The sequence below is a fragment of the Lagopus muta genome, chromosome 13 (genome assembly GCF_023343835.1).
Source record: "Lagopus muta isolate bLagMut1 chromosome 13, bLagMut1 primary, whole genome shotgun sequence".
NCBI classification, from domain to species: domain Eukaryota; kingdom Metazoa; phylum Chordata; class Aves; order Galliformes; family Phasianidae; genus Lagopus; species Lagopus muta.
The window spans coordinates 10556473-10577690 of record NC_064445.1 but is presented as its reverse complement, the minus strand read 5'-3'; the positions used below and the strand labels follow the sequence as shown (position 1 = coordinate 10577690).

The 21218-nt window shown below is 48.4% G+C and overlaps 1 protein-coding gene across 2 annotated transcripts in view; it reads right to left on the bottom strand.

Moving 5' to 3' along the window:
* GABRA3 (gamma-aminobutyric acid type A receptor subunit alpha3) overlaps window positions 1-20631 on the bottom strand; it is a 91935-nt gene extending 71304 nt beyond the window's left edge. Inside the window, exon 1 of one of the 2 annotated variants that reach the window (XM_048959592.1) lies at window positions 20604-20631. The gene's annotated coding sequence lies outside the window, so the exon portion shown is untranslated. Of the gene's footprint in view, window positions 1-5582; window positions 5604-20603 lie in introns of those variants that run through there. The other variant, XM_048959593.1, reaches the window with a different exon arrangement.
* Window positions 20632-21218: the final 587 nt, after the last annotated feature.

The window sequence follows — 21218 nt, the reverse complement described above, 5'->3', positions numbered from 1 at the left end:
GAAACCACAACACCAGCTGCCTGTCAGAACTGGGGCAAAGTGGAGGCTTAAATAGTCCTCTTTGCCTCCCTTCATCCCGTCCCCCTACCAGGCTGCCCACCAGCAGACAGCATTAAGCACCAGGGCAGGATCTGGTACCTTTTCCTGCACAGAGCACTGAGGATCCATCTGCCAGTTGCTACTACAAATGCACCACCAACAGGCAAGGCCCTTCCAGCACCTATCTGCTTCAGGAGGGTTTTTAGTGCAACTAAATCAGAGACAAACAGCGCAAGCCAGCAAAAGGAGCTGTGCATCTGATGATAGGAAGACACATGGCAGAGCGAGGCAGCTATGCTCAGGAGGAAGATCCACGGGGCACAGAAGCAGGCAGATGTTCTGCTGCTATCAGCTGCCTGGCATGGGGATGCACAGCTTCTGGCAATGCCAAATAGGAAAACACGGGCCTGGGGATTTAAAGGACACTCGAGTTGAGAAGAGGGATGCTGTAAACTGCCCCAAAGCTGCAGGAGTGAGATCAAACCACCTGACAGAGAGCAGCCCTACGCAGAGGGAAGCCAGAGGTTGGTAGGATTTTGAGGTCACTGCTTCCTCTCAGCCCTACACTTTCCAAACTTCAGTTCTGGGAAATTTGAAAAAGCAACTTCATCTTCCTGTGACCCACACCAGCTAGAAACAAAACAACACAGTCCTGCATTGGCTATTCCAGGTGACTTCAGAAAACCTGCCAGTTCCAGCAAGTCCTGGCTCTGAGCTATCCCTTCCTGATACACTTCATCAACAGTGCTGACTCGGATGCCAGCTGTTGGAAGGAGCCAGCTGCAGCATCTGAGCGCCACATTTCTCAGGAGCTACCAAAGGAAGCTTTACTTTGTTCCAACTGATTGCACATAATGGGAGAGGATAACAATTAGCATATCCATTATGCTTTTTCCCAACCTGCCCCCATTAGAGAGGAAAGCTCCTCTTGTCTGGGTGCCACTGCATACAACACCCTCTTGGTTCATAATTAGTGGAATAGGAATGCTCAGTCAGCTGGGAAATCTGCCCGAGTAAATGACATCCTCAAGTGCTTTCTAATCCAAGGTATGCAACCTCACACTTTGCTGCTAATGGAATACAGTGGGAACACCAAGATTTCTGCTGTGGACCCACAGGCATCCAGGAACACTTCTCAAACTAATTCACTCCAGAATCCATGCCAGCAGCTCCAGCCCATCACCTGGGAGAACTCCTAGAACCTGCCAAGAGATCATGTCACTCAGTCCCTAAGCCCCTCCTATCTCCTCAAGGCACCACAAACATACTCACTTTAAGGAAAGGTCTCTGTCAAGGGACACGGGAGCAACAGAAAGCCAGGAGCAGGTTCAAGGATGGCATGCAGTACTGTTAGCACAGATAGGACTTTAGAATTGAAAGAACAGAGCTTACAAGTCAAGATAGGAGCTGCACAGCACCTGGAAAACCACGCACCAGATATTAATTAAAATAACACTTTGCCTCACTTCTGCATTCAGATGCACAGGAGAATCCATCCGGGTAATTTATGGCATGTAGCTGCTGATATGCCAATCAAAGGAAGCCCAGAGTAACAAGTGTTGTTAAGAGACCTTGTTACCTTGTTGATCCTCATCTCCACAAACACAGGCTTAATTCCCTCCATCCTAGTTAATCAGGTTACTTTGTTTTAATTTCTTAGACAAAAGGGGTAGCATTGGGCATCGCATATGCAACCACCAGACAGCTCCCCTTGGCTGGAGGGAGGATGTGGAGGTGGGGTTTAGAAAAGCACATGTTCTGGAGCAAGTCTGAAAGGTCTCCAATCAGAGGATTCCAAAAGGACATTTTCATCCATAAGCAGAAATTTCTCCACATCCAAAGCACCAAGATTTTGATGAAGACCTGATAATTTCCAGTTGCAGAGGTGATCAGAAAGGTAAGAAATGAAAGCTTTGCTAATTCCAGGAGGCTGCAGTCAGCTTACACACATGGTGCATGGCCATGTGCTTTGCCAGCAGCCCAGCAGACCTTGTTCAGTGGACTGCAGATCTGATGCCAGCCGAAGTGCCAGAAGCTGCAGCAGAAAAAGTCACTGCAGCAACTTCTTTTCCACCTCACAGCCAGACTGAATTAGCACAATGAAGCACAGCAGATCCTGCTTTACAGATGTCCTGAGTTTGCCTTACAGGTGTGCTGGGCAGCCACTATTACCCAGGAGAAGCTTCACTGCAGGGACCTCTGGGAGTAAAGTATTCCAAAATCACGACCCTATATATCTTCAGTTTGACAGCCAAAACTATTCACTGCTTTTTTTTCTTGAAGAACTGCATGCCAATTTTCACTAATGTAAGATAAAAATAACCTGACTCCCTGTAGTGGTGGTGTGAAATTAAGTTCATTACCATGTGTGAATCAGTCAGATACAATGGTGGTGAGTACTACTGTGCAGCACCTGAATAGGCAAAGGAGCAGATCCTACAATGGGCAAAAGAAGAAAGACTGAAGAGCCACACTGAATGCAAGCACCAGATATCACATGCATTCAGTGAGGCAGAGGTGCTTCAGAGGAGATCTATGGGGAGGTCGGATAATTGCAATATATTGATGCAAATGCACAGTACAGGGGAGAGGATAAGGTAAGGAGATGTGGGTTTCATTTTCTTCCTCCAGCTCCTAAAGATTAGGCTTCTTTGCCTGAACATTTCATTAACATCAGCATGCAAAATACCGAAGCCTTGCTCAAAGAAAGTTAGAAATGAAGCCAAGGAAAAAAAACTGGGCCGGGAAGACAGACCAGTGAAATCAAGATAGAGTTGACCAGGCTTGCAAAATAGCTTGGCTGCTCACAAAGAAGCATGGCTTCTCAAGAAGGCTGTTTGAAGAGACAGTACTTCATTCACTAAACACTGCAGCTGTGAAGGAAAGCTGTGAAAGAACACAGCACTGTACCACATATACAGTAGTAAGAGAGAAAGGGGAGGGAGCAGGGGAGAGGTTTCTATCCCTCGGTAGGAAAACATACATGAAAGTGGAGCTGTCAGACTCCAGTCATCCTAAAAGCCATCCAAGACATGCTCACCAAGCACTGCTAAACCTCCCTACCATGGAAACGCCCTTCAGCTCTCACCACAGACACTGGGCAGCTGTTTGCAGCCATAGGATGGCGCCACTGGTCAGGAACCAAACAGACCTCACTGTGCATCAGCTGCACCGGGCTCCAGCACTGCCCTGCTAGCAGGAACCAGATACAAGGACGGGTTGTGGCAGCCTGTTGAGATCAAAATAGATCACCTTTTAGAAGAAGTGGCACCTCAGTGACTTCAGAAATATACGTTTTTAAGAACACGAATTTTTGTTTAAGGACTTGCATTCCTACTTCAAGCTCTCTTCCAGATAGAACAGTAAGAAATTTTCAGAGGGAAATTTGCTTCCTTTTCATCTTTCCATCCCCACCTGAATCAGAAAGAAGTCAGAATATTTTTCAGTAGCTTCTGCCTTAATCTCTTTCTCCACTCTCATTTTACCTCGAAAAGCAATGTGGGCTTTCCATTGCTGGGGAAGCTGATAAGGCCTGGTAAGCTTCCCCAAGAGAAAATAATAATAATAATAAACCAGAACAAAGAAAGTTTTGTCAGGTGAAAACAGATGAGACAATTCAGGGAAAGGTTATTTCTCACCTAGAAGCCACCTATTTAAAACTGCTTCAACTCCTCTGCCAAGACATTCCCCTAAAGAAGAGGGCTTAGTGCTTGCTGGTAAAAATATTTTTAACTTGGGCTGATAATCACATCACTGTAAAACATTACAGAATTAAGTCATGCGCTGTGTGGAGATGGCAAAGCTGCCTTCACCCTCACAGAAAGCTCCGAGCCCCAAGAAGGAGGCAGTGCTGCATGCAGATGGATGCACTGCAAGGAGCAACCCTGGTGCCACCCAGGATGGGGTCAGAGAACAACACTGTCTGCAGAAGGAGCTCTACAGGGGGTTAAACACCTGTGTAAGTCACTCAGATATCATGAGGTTACGCCTGCTTGCAAAGAGCCTTCCTAAAATGCAAAGGGAAGGAGAGCCACATCCAGAGCGGCCATGGAGTGTGTTCATCACGGCCTCTTTCCAAACAGGGCTGCAGTTCCTGTGGGAACGTCTGGCACCAGAGTGCCCTGTTTCAGAGGACCTGGAGAGAAGCATTCTCAGGAAGGAGGTTACCAAGGGATTCCCTCAGCTATTGACACACCGAGATACTTGGCAAGATGCTCTCTCTGGAAACGTCAGAGACACAGATGCTGTGCAAGCTCCCCCTGGGGCTTTTAAGAAGTGCCTGACTCAAATGGAAATCAATGCGAGGCTGGACTCCACTTCTCTGGAGAGAAAAAGCTCTGTGCAAAGCCAAGCCCGGGGCTCCGTTTGTGCACCACCCTGGGGCCAAGAAGGGGTGTCCCAGAGCCCCAAACGGCTCATGGGGAGGGAGCGGTTCATCGGGGGAGATTCCAAATCCCTTCACCGCAGCAGCAAGTTCTTCCCGTTCATCTGCCTTCCGCTCTCCTCCCTCCTTTGCTCGGGCTTCAGCCACAGCCGCTCTAACTAGCAACCTATGCCCACGCCCTTAAAGCCGCAGCGCTGCCTGCAGGCTTGCCTAGGGAAGGAGCCTGGACGGACGCACAACACGAACACAGTGAAGGAACTCCGCAAAGCGGCCGGGCAAACCGCAACAGATGCTGCCGAGCTCAGTGTCTGAATGAGCCCCGCGCTCCCGCGGAGGAAAAGCCCCCCTGCCCCGGGCACCACAGCCGCGGGAAGAGCCGCCGCGTTCGCCCCGCCTCCGCCGCCGGTTCCGTGGCTTCTGCTGCCCTCTGCCAGCCGTGCGAAGGAAGCGCCGCAGCTGCGGCCGCAGAGAAGCCTTCAGGACGCTCCTTCGTAGGAACGAGCGCCCACTGGGAATCGCTGGCCACCGATTGTTGAGGAAGGAGAACGGTTTGAGAAGTGCTTGCTCTCCGGTCTCCAGCAAAACCCAAGCCCTGAGTTAGACGGAGCGTCTTGTCTTCAGAGACCACTCCACCCTTCACACACAGCACCTCTGGCAGCCGTTAACACATGCTTCTGAGTGCTTTTCTAAGGTTGCACGTGTGCTAAGGGAGGCTGTAGACAAATAATATCACCTGCACACATGTCACGGCCATTCAGGTCAGCGAGTGCATTTCTCATAGCTGGAAACATCCGTGGGAGACAGCTCTCTCAGATGAACTTCCACTTTAAACACAGGCTTATTCAAGCGTTAGCATCCCATTGATGGATGCATGAAAGCATCCCTCTGGTAGGTGAAGTGACCATGAGATGATACTTTTGCATCCAGACTTAAAAAAACAAAAACAAAACAACAACAAAAACTGAGCTATGGTTAGCTGTTCAAGTTGTTTTTCCCTCCTACAGGGAGACTCAGGGATTCAACTATAGGCTCCATTAACCCAGGTAGAGTAGACCTCAGACTGTCAAGCTACCTATCAGCATTAGGGCCAAAGCCAACAGAAACTCTGGCCAGCCCTCTTAACCCAGCAACCACAGACCTGCAGAAGTTCCTTGCTTACACTGCTCTCAATATCTCAGGACATCTGGGAAATCATGGGTTTCTCAGGTAGGCAGGGATCTCCAGCAAGATACCCTCACCTCCACTGCCAACCCATAAATGAGGTTTGGGAAGGGGTGGATCCTGGCTGCACCCTTTCTGGTCATTCACATACACTGCATGCACCTGAGCTCCCCAGGATTGGCCCTGCCTTCCCACCAGGTGCTCAATCACTGCTTCAAGCCATGACTCAGCATTTCCGCTGCAACCAAACAGCAATTTAACACTAGATTTTTTCCAACTATACCAGTATAGACGTACTGTCAAGGGGAATGGGAGAGGTGCCTGAGGACTGGAGGAAAGCAAATGTCATTTCAGTCTTCAAAAAGGGCAAGAAGGAGGACCCAGGTAACTATAGATCACTCAGCCTCACTTCCATTCCTGGAAAGGTGATGGAACAACTTATCCATGGCTCTGTCTCTAGGCACATCAAGGATAAGAGTTGGGTAGTGAGGTGGACTGTGAACTGGCTGAAGAAAAGAAGCCAGAGAGCTGTGGTCAATGGGACAGAGTCTAGTTGGAGGCCTGCATCTAGTGGAGTTCCTTGAGGGTCACTACTGGGACCAGTACTATTCAATATATTCATCAACAACTTGGATGAGGGAATAGGGTGCACTGTCAACAAGTTTGCTGATGACATAAAACTGGGGGGAATGGCTGCTAGAAGGATGTGCTGCCATCCAGTGAGACCTGGACAGGCTGGAGAGTTGGGCAAGGGCAAATATAATGAAAAACAACAGGGGCAAGTACAACCCCAGGAACCACTATAGCACTGTGCTCTTGTGGCCAAGAAGGATAAGAGCATTCTGGGGTGTATGAGAGAGGGTGTGTTTAGAGGGTAGAGAGGCTTTGCCCTGGTATGACTGCATGGGGAATACTGTGTCCAGTTCTAGCCCCCTCAGTTCAAGAAGGACAGGAATCTGCTTGAGAGAGTCCAGCACAGAGCCACCAATATAATTAAGGGAATGGAACATTTTCTAGGGCAAGGGATACAAGCTGGAACATAGGAGGTTCCACATAAATGAGAAAAAACTTGTTGACAGTGAGGGTAACAGAACACTGAAACAGGCTGCCCAGAGAGGTTGTGGGGTCTCTTTCTCTGGAGACATTGAAAACCCACCTGGACGCATTCCTGTGTGACCTGACCAAGGTGTTCCTGCTCTGGCAGGGGGGATGGACTAGATGATCTTTTGAGGTCCCTTCCAATCCCTGACATTCTGTGGTTCTGTGATACCGTGGGCTCACAGCAACAGCCTCATGCCTCTCCAAGGGCTTCAAATTGCCACAAACCAGGTGTCCCCCAAAGCTGGCAGAGCCCCATGTCCAGCAGATCAATTCACTGACCTCAGGGTACTTCTCCCAGTGCACTGTGCTTCCCAACCACGTCTGCACACACACAGACCATAGAGGCACAGGCCATCCCTAGAAGTCTACTCCTGCCATGTCCTACACTGCTGCGAACCCCGGAGAGATCCCTCTCTGTTGTTTTTGTTTGTTTGTTTGTTTCATTTTTTAATCTTTCACGTTGGGACTTCTTATCTGCCCACAGCTTGTAGGCAAGAGTACTGCGTTCCAACCCTGGGCTGAAGAACCTTAGTTTGATCTCCAAGAGAAAGATCAGCCTTTAAGAACTGCTCAGAGAAAATGACATAACAAGGTATCTCTTTCTTCAACAGATCTGCTTCCTTGCATTTGTTTGAAGTCTGACCTGATTATTCTTGCAATTGTATTTTTAATGCTCATCAGGTATCCTTAGAGAAATGGAGTCACTTTTTTTAGATCACGCATATGCAATCAGACAAACAAGGCAAAGCTCACCTGTTCTTCCCTACAGCCAAAAGCACATCCCTAAAAATGACTCCAAAGAAAGCAGAAGCTGATCAGATGGGACAGAGGATTGCTTTCTTGTCTGCCTTGGGCACACACACCAGAAGTGCCATCTGTCTCCATCATAGGGACAAATGCTGCCCTCATACTGGAATACGCCAAAGGAAGTTGTCTGTTACTCATGCAGTTGTCCTGTTCACAGTAGGATGTTGTGCACACAGTGCTTTTCTGCTTCTTTCTCCCCTAAGTTAAGATCTCACATTTGTACAAGTCCACCTAGATATTTAAATATATACTTAAGGCTGAAAGGCATCTCCTGTGTCTAGAAAGCACCCACTTCTCCCAGGTGCTCAGCTCTCAGCCATCTGAGATCAAGGCTGAGTTTCCCCACAGCTTTGCTGTGGAGCAGCTACTCTTTCAGATTGTAACCCTTTCTCAACTCTTCTCTCAGCACACCCATAGCCTCTGGCTCTGCTGTTGAGCCTCCCAACAACAGGACTGGGATCAGAGGCAGTTATGCTGGGTGTGCAGCACATCCCCACACGCATCTCAGGAGTTAAAGCCACAGCAACTTGTGCCTGGAGTGGATTTTAAGGCAGAAAGTTTGAGATGTTGCAAAGTGCTGCCATAAGCAGAAACCATGGGCACAGGTAACCTCTGCATCTCATAAATCATCAGGAGGGGGCAGAGAACTAGCCACTGTTTCATCAGTTAATTACAACTGTTAATCATATTTTCATTAACCTGAAATGAAACTGCCAGCATTTCCCCCATGTTCACCCCATGCCCCAAATTCATTTCTCAAATAGCAATTCCTTGTCAGCCAAGACACACAATGTTGTTTGCAGCATGCATCTGGGCAGCACCCCATTCACAGGGACTTCCAGACCCTACTGCCTTACCTCTCCCTCCATGTCTGCTCTGAACCTGCTATGCCCTAGGGATGAAGGAGCAGGGAGTGATGCCCAATCTCCTGTGCTGCTCAACACCATACAGGCAGCTGCAGCAGCCACCAGCAAGTCTCCACGCTCCAGGTCTGCTCACACTTCCCTGGCAGCTTCCACTTAGGATTGGAAAAGATCACTAAGATCACCAAGCTCAGCTACCAACCCATTGCCACATACCCACTAAACCATGTCCCTCAGTGCCACATCCACATGTTTCCTGAACACCTCCAGGGACAGTGACTCCCCCACCTCTCTGTGCAGCCTGTGCCTCTTCCTCTCCTTCTTATAGTGCCTTGCCACACTCCCAAAGACCAAGAGTGAACTCAACATGTTGACTCTTCTGCACTACCTGCAGAGCTGGAAAGATGTCAGGCCACCAGGGTTGGGAGAAGAGCTTGGTTATAAGCCATGGCCAGCAGCTTCAGGTTCCAGAGTGGCTTTTGCTATCTCCCTCTCTCCCACCCTTTAGGAGCCCTGGATGCACTAAGCAGCCTGTAAAGGTGTTAATGGGAAACATATCACCTCTGTCACAGCTGTAGTGCAACAGGGCATCCAGCTCAGAAATGAGATATAAAGAGCATACTTACTCTCACAGTGTGAAAACTGCTGGGTTAAACAGAACAGAGGATTGCTGGCTCCAGCAAGCATAGCTGATCTCTTCATTTTATGGCAGAGTGCTTACTTTGCCAAACACAGTCCTCAATCCCCATGGAGTGGGCGGTTTCTCCTGTGTTAAATGTCTTTATATGTTACCAGGTGTGATAGTGGTATATAAATTGTGTTCATTACATGCCTTTCTATAGGAGTCACAACAGTGTCTCACCAGATGCTAGTGCGCTCTCAGCTGAACAGGAGGGAGGAAAGAAGAAAGCAGAAGTTGGTCTGATAAAGGAAAGCCTTTTCTTATCCAGTTCCCAGCTATCTTAGTCTTTTCCATTCCATGTTCCAGAAGTCCTACTTGATCTCCTGTCCTGTCTCCTGCAGAAGCATCCCACAGACATGTTGCAGAGCAACAGTGCTTTCAGAAGGAGTCTCCTACAACCCTACTGGTCCAGGATCCTTACCTCAATGGCAATACTTTGCTGGTGAGCTGGAGAAGCTTTACACCACAATTTACACCACAATCTGGCGGTCTGGCATCCAAACATCAGTGCACCAGAAAGACTGAAGATTTGACTTGATGACTCTTGGGAGGCGTGCAGCCCCCCAACATTCCCTGGCACAGAACAGCCAGCACAATAAGATGAACTGAAGCTATATTTTAAGTGACCCTTCAAAACCATATGCTGACACAAGGCATGACAGGTAGCACATTGTCTCAGTGCTCTAACCACTGCATTCAGGCAGAACAGCAGGCAAGCCTTGAATAAGCATACATTTATAGTAATGGCATACAGAAGGGAGATGCTGTAGTGCTCATGTAGGAGCCTGGTGCTTGGCTAAGGAAAGCTCCAAGAAGCATCACTTTTGCCCTGGTGCAGAGACCAGCTCAGAGAGCTTTGTTGCACCCCAGCAGGCAGTGCTGAGGGGCTGCCTTTAACATAAGCAGTACCTCCTGCCTTACTTTGCAGCCCCAGGAGGCTCTGGCAGAACAGAACTAGCCCAGCTGGGACAAGGACACTGCAAACAGGTCCCAGAATTGGTACAGGTCAGGACCTGCTTCTGTGGCAGCCCTGACAGTTAGCATCTGCCTTCTGGTTAAAGCTTTAGCTACAGATTTCCTCAGCCCCTTTGTGCTTACCTGACCCATCATGCCCCAGACAGTCAGAGTGAGGATAAGCTGCATTTGTAATATCCCATCACACTGACAGCACAGACTACTTGGCATTCACCCTCAGTCTCCCTCAGGATCATTTGTAATCCCCTGGACTTCAGGTCCAACACAGGACATCCTTATCAGCTACCAGTGAGGAGAGCTTAAATGCCAAATAAACACTTCCGTGAGTTACAGACCCGCTCTCCCAGCTAAGCAACTCCTACACCTGGCACTGTGCTGGACCACAAGCACTCACCTTTGCCAAGCTTCAAATACAAAGCTCTACATTCAGCAGTAAAAAGTTGACTTAGTTTCACCCCTTGTTCTCCCCATGGCTAAACAAGATTTGCTTGCCTCATTTCTGCCAAAAAATAGTGACCTTCGTGGTTTGAAATAGCCAAGAAAAGAAATCAAATACAACACTTTTAATGGCAAGGATAATTAAATATTACATTCCCTGCAACTGCATTCCTAATTTAGCTGGTTGCATGGGAGCTTCTGTTGACAAGATATCTGCAAATCAAAGCAGCTGCTGTAACAAGCTGGCCTTGCCAAACATACTCTGCCTTCATCCACATAAAGTTATTGGGCTCATCAGATGAGGAGTGTCAGTCATCCAAAATGTAAGGACCCCCTATACAGACCTTATTTAATCAGCCTTTCTAGCCTCAAGCTCCAAGAGCTGAAGCCTTGCACTCTTATTGAGGGTTGAGCTGCTAAGCCACTCACCTTAAGAAAGTCAGCATGAATATTTACTAACTGAATGCAAACTTCATGGCAGCTCTTCTCCGTGCTGCTATCTGTGCCAGCTTTAAGAGCAGCCCAGTGAAGGCATGACAGCACGACTTTTTGGGGAAAAAAAAAAAAGAAAAAAAAAAGATATGTCTGACCCAGGAATGTGCCAATTGAGCTTGCTGTAAGTGAGGAGTTTTTGGGAAAGCAAGGAGATCCATTGTGTTAAGTGCAGGGTATAGAACTGGGTTAGATGGGACTTTCCCCAAGGAACTGGTCTGTCAGTCAGCGGGGGAAAGCATTTTTTAGAAAAAGCTACACAACTCTCAGTGCTGCCTAATGCATTTTGAAATCATGGTCCTTTACCAGCACAGCTTCTCCCCATGGCTGGGAGCACCAGCTGGGCAGATGGCACCCCCAGCCCTCCATGCTTTACCCCAGCAGGATAAGGGCACACTTTGCATCTTCCTGTTGGCTACAGTGTTAACATCACCTCCTTTTGCAATATATTAAACTCATGCAGGTCACTCTCCTTAGAAACCTTGACGAGCAGCTGCTAACACATCCTAGCTTGTTTTCAAGGAAAGACCACAAGGTTGGCAAACCTTGCATACCCACGATAATTCTCTTCATTTTATTACTTAACACTGTGACACAGAGCAATTCAGGCTGCAGCTGAAAGACCATGCCCAAATTTTCAGCAGCATATCAGACGGTAAACTCAGCACGAGGAGAGCTGAAAAGCAATAGAACCTTATTGGCCTTGTTTCTCCAGGCTGGAAGCAGTGTTTTGAAGACACAGGCAAAAGGGAAAGTTCCAACTCACCTGAAGCACTTTGCTAAAAATAGCCCCTCTAACCCCATCACACACTCAGGTTAGACTGTTCTATTTTAAAAGGAAGGTTACAGGCACAGCTTTCTTCTCTTCAAGAAATTTCTGATCAGCAACTGCTGCAAACACACTGTGGCACGCACAGCGCCCTAACAGTTGTGCCTGTAAGGCTTGGTGAAGAAATAGGTTTACCACAGACATAACGTGTGCCATAAGGCAGTAATTGCTCAGGTCCCCTCAGCATTTAGCAGGGGAACCACAAAGCATCAGCAGATGGAAGTGCAGAAGGAAGAAGTCTGAAATGAAAAGCTGAAACAGGGAACAGCACCGAATGAGAACAGGCTGCAGACAGACCAACGGACCCAGGTCTCCTCTCTACCCCGCAGCCCCACCACAAAGACAAAACAAATCCAACCTGTGAGACCTCCCACAAAAACACAGCGTTTACAATCGGTAAGTGCCCCGATTGAGATCAGCCGGCGATTAAGTGCAGATTTTGCTGCAGTCTGGGGGTGGCTGCGGGGCTGCCCCCCACCATCACGGCGCGCTGCTGGAGGTGGCACCTCCCGGTGGCAGCACAGGAGATGGATGCTGGCAGCAGCGCCCAGGGCTGCCGCTGCCAGGCCGGGGGTTTGTTCCTGCTCAGGCTGTGAGCGCCCTGGGTGAACGCAGCACTTCGCCGAGACGATGAGTGCTTAGAATAATTCCTCAGCAAACACCCCACCTGGAGAGCAGTGCCTTCCTCGCTAATGCCCTGCTTTTGCAACAAGATGTTTTCACAGGAAGGCTTTTTCGTTGGGCTTTAAAGTCATCTTGTCTGCTCCAGATCACCAGCGAGAGATGATGTTTGTGCTAATGCTCAGCTACATATCCCGGGGCAAAGGCCAGAGAGAAATACTGCAGGAGAGCGAAGAGGGAGGGAGAGGAATTCCCTGAGCAGAAATTATTTTGAGCAGAGAAAGCTGCAGAGCGGTGTGGAGCGAGGCAGAAGAAATGCAGGAGAGGGAGGTGGATGTGCTGGGGGAGATGGAAAAGAACAGAGGAGCGGATGCTCAAAGACTCCTTCGGAGAGGGCTCGGCAGGGCGCAGCTCACCGGGCCCTGGGGAGGTTCCCTGCCAGGAGCTGGGCTCAGCCGTGCTCCTCCTGTATAGGGATTCCCTCCGCCACCCACTGCCGGCGAAAAGATGCTGAAGCGGAGCTCTCCCTGTATGCACGGTTAACAGCAGCCTCACCCCCGACTTTCCCTTCCAGAGAAGCGGCATTCTCTCCCCGTTCCGTGCTGGGCGCTCAGCCTTCAGCGAGAACCAACGCATCCCATCCTGCAGCTGTTAGGACAGCCCCAGCCAGCGCCAAGCAGCCTTGCAAAGGCGCCGTGCTCCTGCATGCACAGCAGGGGCGAGCAAAGCAGATCCGGAGACGCAAACGCTGTTCTTTGTGCTTCCCACAGCCCAGCCCTTATGGCTTTCCTCATTTTAAAAAGGAGCTGTGACACCACACACGCATTCATGATCGTGCTGCACCACACCAGAGTGCAAAATTTACAGTCTAAAACCCTATCTAGATTCAAGTTGAATCTTAACAACTAATCACTGATTTTCTCTGACAGACTTCCTGAGTGACCTTGGGACCCCTGCTCCTTGTGTAGCACCTCATTTTAAGTGAAAGCCCTTAATTTATTACCTTAAGGGTTGTTTAGGAAATGATCTCCTGCTGTCTAGCCCCATGAAAGGCTCTGCCCAACTACAAAGAGAAAATGGGATGTAGGGAACTCAGCTAAGCACCTCCTTATACTTCTGGTACCTGACTTTCTTGGATGCAGGCTACACAAGGGTTCTCAGCAGGCTGCCCCACTCCGTATCAAGGAGGAAGCAAGAGCAGAACTGCCTCACACGAAGGGATAAGGCCAGAACCAAAGAGACCAGGGTGTACAGCTCCATTGTACCTGAGCACCGTCCTACCTATTGTCACAAATGAGAACCAGAATGCCCAGCCAGAGACAAGATTGCAAAGCACATCTAGGTACCATCTAAGAGATACGTTCAGAGATAGCTACAGCATAGCCCAAAGCAAAGGGTGGGTGCATGAGCCTAAGCTTAAATGGAGCCATGGCCCAATGGGTGGTGTGAGTGTGTGGAGGATGCCCCAGGTGAAGCAGGCTGGGGCAGTCAGTGTCTGGTGGTGCACTCGTGATCCTGGCACAGCTGCCACATCATGAGACAAAACTCCCCAGAGGCTGCTCTGTCCTGAGGTTGTGGTTTTTTTTGCTGTCACAGGTGACTTTTCCTTTTGTCATCTCTTGGTTTATGCTATTGTGGTTCAGGAAGCAGCAGTATGCAAAGTGCAGGTGTGAAATAAAAGCCTTGCAGAGCTGTTCAGAAAGTTGGGTGGTGCTCAGAAGATGGGGGGAAACCTCACTGAACCCTCACAAGAGACCTGAAGTGCAACCAGGACCAATCTGAGGACCCAGCCAGGGAGAAAGCAGAACATCCCTTTGAGATACTTGAATAAAAGACAGCAAAATATTTAGCCTGGTATCATCCAAAATAATTGAAATTATCCTAAATTATGTGCCTGAGGTTCACACACACCTTCCTGCTCAGGGTGCATGGGCAAACCCCTGTGAGTCACATCACATCCAGAGTGGGAGCAGGGAGCTCTGCAACTGCCAATTGCACAGAAAACCCTGGTATCCTCACCAGTACTTCAGAGATTCTGCATGGAAACAGTGAAGGTTTGGCCATGCAAGCAGATGTGCTTTTTAACCCCTCTACTTCTTCACTCTTTTGTTTCCTCAGGCTTTCTAAGTGAACAAGAATTACCTCATGCTTGAACCTTGTTGTTGCTGTTTTTTTTTTTAATCTAATTTAGAGTGCAACCTGCAGTGAGGATGTTAAAGCTGTGCAGGGTGATGATGAGATCTGTGGGATACCACAGCCCAAACAGTGCCTGGGTCTCCCACTTGTTCACTGCTTGGCTTTGCTTCCCCAAAAGAAGTGCTGGGAAGGAAAAGAGGGAAATGAGAGGATATCAGCAGAAAACGCTCTCGCTCCTTCCTCCCTGACAGCCTGGGCTCAGATTATGCTGTTTTTCTCCCACCATAACAACATAGTTATTCAACTTGGCAGCACAAGGTGGAGCGAGTGAGGGAGGACGATGGCGTGCGGCTGGTGGATTTTTAATCTATCAAACATTTCCCCGTTCTGCCGACTGCAAACTCCTGCCCGGCCATCCCCACTGCAGCATCCCATGTTGCCATGCCAACAGAGGCTGTCATCCCCGCATAGTGAAAGAATGCTCTGCTTTCCTGGGGACCACAGGCTGGCAACATGCCCAACTGATGCTGACCCCTCACCAGGGGATTTTGGGGTTGTTTTTTCCCTGGATCTTCCAGTCCCAGGCGATGATCTACCTCTCATCTGCTCCTTTAAGATGCCATCATCATTGCTTGACTTAATCAGGACACCTTCTCATGATAAACAGCCTTCTCCTGACCCCTGCACTTCCATTGTGAATCAGATACAGCAAAGCAAACAATTCTTCGCTCCCTGCAACATCACACCACCTCCCTGCTCGCACTGCTGTTGTGGAGCAGGCAGAGCTGAAGGGAGCATGCAGGGCTGGAGCGAACCTACAGTGCAGGGCAGCTGAGGGGCCCTGTGCCAGCATGGGTTCTTTTAGAGTGCGTTTAAAACTTGTCAAGCAGACGTCCTGCAGGGCCACACAGGAAACAAAGTTTGATGATCTTTGCTTCTCTCCATCAGGTTGAAGATGCTGGTAAGAGGATTGCAGCTGTAGATCTGAGCCTGCATCAGGAGATAGCATCCTCCCCCCAAGGAGCTGAGGAGGGGGGAAAGCAGTGGCTGTCATCTAGTCCCCAGCACATTCCAGGCTGTCCTCCCTGGAGGGAGAAATGTCCTTGTGACAATTTGGGGAGGGGTTGTAGGACTTACAATGGAAGAGAAATTGAGAGCACGCTGGCAGACAGCATTTATCTGAGAAAATGTGAATCCCCTTAGATCAGGGCTGTGATTGTTACAAGGTATGGATTACTTGCAAGGGAATGGGAGGTTGGACAATGTGATCTCCAGAGCTCCCTTGTAAGCAGTGTTCAGGGGAGACCTTATTGCTCTGTACAACTACCTGAAAGGAGGTTGTAGCGAGGTGAGGGTTGTCTCTTTCCGCAGGTAACTAGCAATAGAACAAAGAGGTGATGGCCTGAAGTTGCACCAAGGGATATTCAGATTGGATATTAGGAAATTTTTTTCTCTCTGAAAGAATGGTAAAGCATTGGAACAGGCTGCTCAGGAAGGTGGTGGAGGCAAGTGTCCCTGGAGGTGTTCAGGAAACAGATGTGGCACAGGGGAACACAGGTTAGCAGGCATGGTGGGAGTGGGTTGGCAGACTAGATAATTTACTGGCCAAGCCCTCTGTGCCTTGGGGACACACATCCAGCTCAGATGTCATTTAAGGTTACATTAGCAAAGTGCATTGCTCTCTCCAAATGTGGAAGAAAAGTGGCCCTGGCTTTAGGCAGCAGAGTTTGGAAGAAAGAAGTAGCAGAAATACAGGTTACATCACCTCAGTGTGGACAGTGCTGGGCTGCTGGCTCTGAAGAAGTCTCAGGGATGGAGGAGGGAAGGGTGCACCAAATTGGCAGAGAAGAGAAATGGTGCACTGGAGATGCAAATAGGTGCAGCAAGCTGGCAGCAGGAGTGAAAGGGGAAAGGGAAGGAGGGAAGAAAGGAAGGTCTGGGTTCTGTTTCAGCTCTGAACCTGGTAGGATTTGTGAGCCTAGGCCACCTCCTACAGCCCTTCGATTTTCAAATGAGGGTCATAAGGAAACAGCACAGAAAGGTGAAGTTCCCAGGAACAGGGAGCTCACGTTCAAACATCAGCTTATGGGAGCACCAACCAGCCAGAGCCCGGTATGGTCCCAGCACAGCACAGCCTGCAGTCGTGCTCACTTGGGCTGCTCCTTGCCTGCATGGACAAAGATGCTGAGCACTGTGGCCACTGCTCTTCCCATTCACATTGGAAACTGCCTTTCCTCCCAGTGGAGGTTTGTACTCCAACAGCATCACATGAATTTCCAGCTGCTTTGTTTTTCCTGCTTCTCTGCAGTTTCCTTGGAAAACTTAATTTTCGCCTTGGGCTTCCTTTACATGAAAACATTTCTCCCCAATAGATTTGGTGAGCAAAGAAAGCTTCAATTGGGAACATGAATAAAAATAATCCTTTCCATAATAATTCTTTCTCTCCCTTGGTGGAGAAAGAATGGGTGTAAACTGAAAAAACTTGTGCCCCTCTACCATGGCTTTGTTCAAAACATGCCAGATACAGCCTGAATTTAAGTCAATAGCTTTCCCAAAGCTCTTGTGCTAGCTTCAACTCACTTTATGCTACCTTCTGCAGCAGCTGGCACCAGCATAAAGCAAGGTTAACACACTACTCAAGTGTTGCCTTTGCACACACCTTAAGCTGGTGTGAGCTGCAGCAGGAGGTTTTGGCTGGTGGAAATCAAGTATTTCTGCTATTGCTGCCATGATATACAGTTCTTCCCAGGAAGAGATTTTCCTGCCTAAGAAAAGAGCAATGGAGTGAAAGGCCTGGCAGGAGGAAGGCTTAGAAAGGATTCACAGCTCCTCCATGTTGTGCCCTGCATAGGGGACATGGATAGATTTTGTTCTGATAAGTGTCACAGTCCCTGTCATTTTAAATATAGTATCATATGATATTGGAAATGACAAGAAAGGCAAAACAAAACTTTATCCTGCACATCTCAGAAGTAGCTGTGGTCTGGAAAAGTATTTTTGCTCTTCTTCCTAAGTTGGGATAAATCAAGGACAAGTTTTGGAATTCTCTGCCAGGTGGCAGTCCTGTTACAAAGCTGCTTTCAGTCAAGATGGAGAAGTATCAAGATGGAAAGAACTGACCTAAAAGGTTTATCTTAATTATTAAGACTGTAGACCAGAGTACAGGGAAACCACAGTCCATTGCATCGCTGCTACTGGCTTGCTGTGTCAGAGCAAACATGATAGCTTGTTTTATGTGTCCCAGAGGCAGAGTGGATGATTGCCTCCTCCTGAGAACACCGTGAGGTGGTGTGCTTATTGGAAAAAGCAAAAGGGGGAAGACAGCAAGCAGCCAGAACGTCGGCTGACATCCTTGTGTTTAGAGACACTCCTGCATGGCAGCTGGGACAGATGCAGAAGGCTGAGCTCTATCACCTGCCCAAATCAGTGCTGCACATGGACTAAAATAAAAGCAGGAAATAAGGAAGACTCATGCATAGGACAATACAGCATCCCCAAGAATTTCTTTGGGGGTGGAGGTCTGCAGGCAGGACTCAATGTGCCATGCTCCAGATAGGGGAGTCCTCTGCCTGGCGGGGTCAGTAGTAATGCAGGAGGGACCTCCCAGAAAGGATTCCCAATGAGAGAGGAGCTGGCACTGCTCCAACAGTGGGGGAAGTGGTCTCCCTGGAGTCTTCCCCAAGGGCTGCTGGTGCCCTGCATGCCTCCCTCACCTGCAACCAAGCCAGGGCACAGAATCCCCTCCTTTCTTTGTGCAGAGAACACAGCCAAAAGTCCTTGTGGATGCAAATGGGAGGACAGAGGTCCAGGGAGACCTGTGACTTTGAGGGGGGATACCCAGACCAAGAACATTTCTTGTGGATGGAAACTAATTGCTTTTCACATCTGTTTCCTCCAATCCTACATAACTCTTTTTTTTCCCCCAATTGCAATTTGAAAGCAATTAAAGTGAAGGAAATGAAGGACAGATTCTTGCCGTGTTGACCAAACTGACCAGTTGAGTGTGGTCCCTCAGGACAGCTGGACTGGGACCCTTTTGGGATTAGTCAGAGAGGTGCTGTTATTCCCAGTGAAGCCTTGTGTGGATTCTTGTCACTCAGAAAAAGTCACTGCAATCAACTTTGAAACCTGCATAGAGTATCCAGGGATCACAAGAGCATCAGGAGTATGTGACTTCCTTACAGGAGAACAGACACAATTCAGAGGAAAACTGCCTCTTTCTGCTGTTCTTTGGATTGAAGCCACAACACATCTGAAGAGAGATCTCAGCCACTCCCTGGAAGGCGATGGCCATGAGTTCTCACAGCTCAGCACCTCTTCCACCTTCCACTCCCCACCAAAGGTGACTCTCTATCTTCTCTCTTTTCCTCCTCAATTGTACTTCCATCTCCCCCATGGTCCTTCCCACACTTTCGTGTCTCCACCTTGCTCCAAGCACATTCCTCTCTGCTGGAGCACTCACCCCTTCCCTCTGCCATATGCACCAGATGCTTCCCTCCAGCACAGCCCCCAGTAAGATCTGCCCTGTGCTCCATCGCTCCCAGCCTGTTGCCAGGCAACACAGCGTCACACACATCTCACTTTCAATCTCCAAAATGAAGTGCATATACAGGGAATTCTCCTCTTGCTTATCCAGAGAGGAACCTCATAGACATTGGATTGGTGCAGCCAAGACAGTGAGGTGCCCCAGCTGCCACTGTTTGCTCTGCCTGGTTCAAATCCAGAATAATCTAGTTCTACTCAGGGCTGTTTCTCACCAGTGCAAGAGGGAACACAGAACCCATCTAAGTTGTTTTCCATGGCAGAGGTATGCCTAGCACACAAATATGGGGCTTACACAGGTGTTTTGCTCTCATGCTTGCAAAGTGAATGCTTGAATGACTTAGAAGTTGAGGCATGACCAGAGCTTATTAGCTGTCAGCAGACTGATGGACTGTCAGTCCTATTTCAGGACCAAGATACATGTTGCACTGTCTTCCATTCTATAATGTACAAATTGCATTTCATGACAGCAATATAACACTCCTGAGAGCAAGTTCTGGCACCATTATCACCCTTCTCAGGTTGTAAAAGTCACTCAGTCTCAGCCACCTGTTTTAGAACCATCAGATAAAGCCCTTTGGAACCACTAGAGTGGCTGAAGGCCATGGGAAAGCACGTATGAATATTATCTCACATAAAACACTGAGTTAACGAGGAGCACACATCATGTGCCCAGTGAGAACATTTTACAAAGTCCCCATTCCAGTCAGGAGCAGTCATGGAAGAAGCACATATCTGCCTCAATTTCCCACTTGAAAAATAAAAACAGAAATTTATGACACACAAAGGAGTAGGGTTGTTCCTTCTACAATCTTGGAAAGTTTGAAAGCAGTTTTATATTATCTCCTTATCTCTACTCAGATTAGAAAGGCAAGATGAGCACCTTGATGTGTGTAACACCAGTGTCTGTCATCTTCCAGCCAGGAGACTTTATGAATTTGGCTGTCATTCTGAAGCTCTCAGTCTTTGTGATCCTCCCTTTAGTAATGCTCTTACTCAGACACCTCCTGTGCATGCCCTCTTTGATATTATCACTCACCATTGTCCTCCACACTGAGACAGTAAAGGTCATCTTTTTCTGTTATTTCCAGAACATGATTGAGCCTAGATGACCCTTACAGGCCCTGTATGTATGGTCACTGTTTACAAACAAACTTCAAGCTTGGGGTCCAGTTAGCCCTTGCTGGGGCCTGAGCTCCATGCTGGGCTCTAGCATAAGAAATGACTGAAAACATAAGAGCTGGAGAGCATTTCATAGGTGCAGAAATAAACAGGATCTCCTGGCTGAGGTGGTTCCAGCCCATGAAGGAGACCACTGTGAGCTTTGTCTTGGGATAAAATACAGAGTGCCTAGGCTGAAGCAGATGTGGACTTGATCAACATCAGGCTAATGGTAGAAATGGGTACCCTGCTATAACACGATGGAAAGCACAGCAGTGACAGCAGAACAGCAAAGTCCTAGGCTGCAGCAAGCAACAGTTTGTTCAAATACAACAGTCATGAGCACAAAAATAAAGGGAAGAAGCTGCTTACCTTCAGAAAGCCTCAGAAACAGAGAGATCACCAACAAGAAATGCTTACCTCCATTGCCAACCCTTAAATGAGGATTGGGAAGGGTTGGATCCTGGCTCCACCTTTCTGGTCACTGAGGTACATTGCATGCACCTGAGCTCCTCTGGGTTGGCCCTGCCTTCCCACCAGGTGCTCAGTCACTAATTCAGTGACTTTGCATTTCCACTACAACTGCAACGGGCAGGAACGATCTCTACTATTGCATTGGCTTCAGCCCATCAACATTTAAGTTGGAGGAGACAGCTTCAAGGTTTGCTCTAGAAACTCCCTGCTTCTGTGGCCAATGGGGCCCAGGTTCTGGATTTATTGTCTTTTCCTTCCTCCTTGGTGATTGTTCTCAACTGACCTTAAAGCAAGAAATTTGCATGGATAGAGGTGGAAAAAGTTGCTGAAGCCATCCAGCTCTCTCTATGGAGTTCAAAGGCACTTTTTAAATCTAGATCTTGGAATCATAGAGTTATTAAGGTTAGAAAAGACCACTAAGATCATCTAGTCCAACTGTCAACTCATCCCCACCATGCCCACTATACCATGTCCCTCAGTGTCACATCTACCCCTTTCTTGATCACCTCCAGG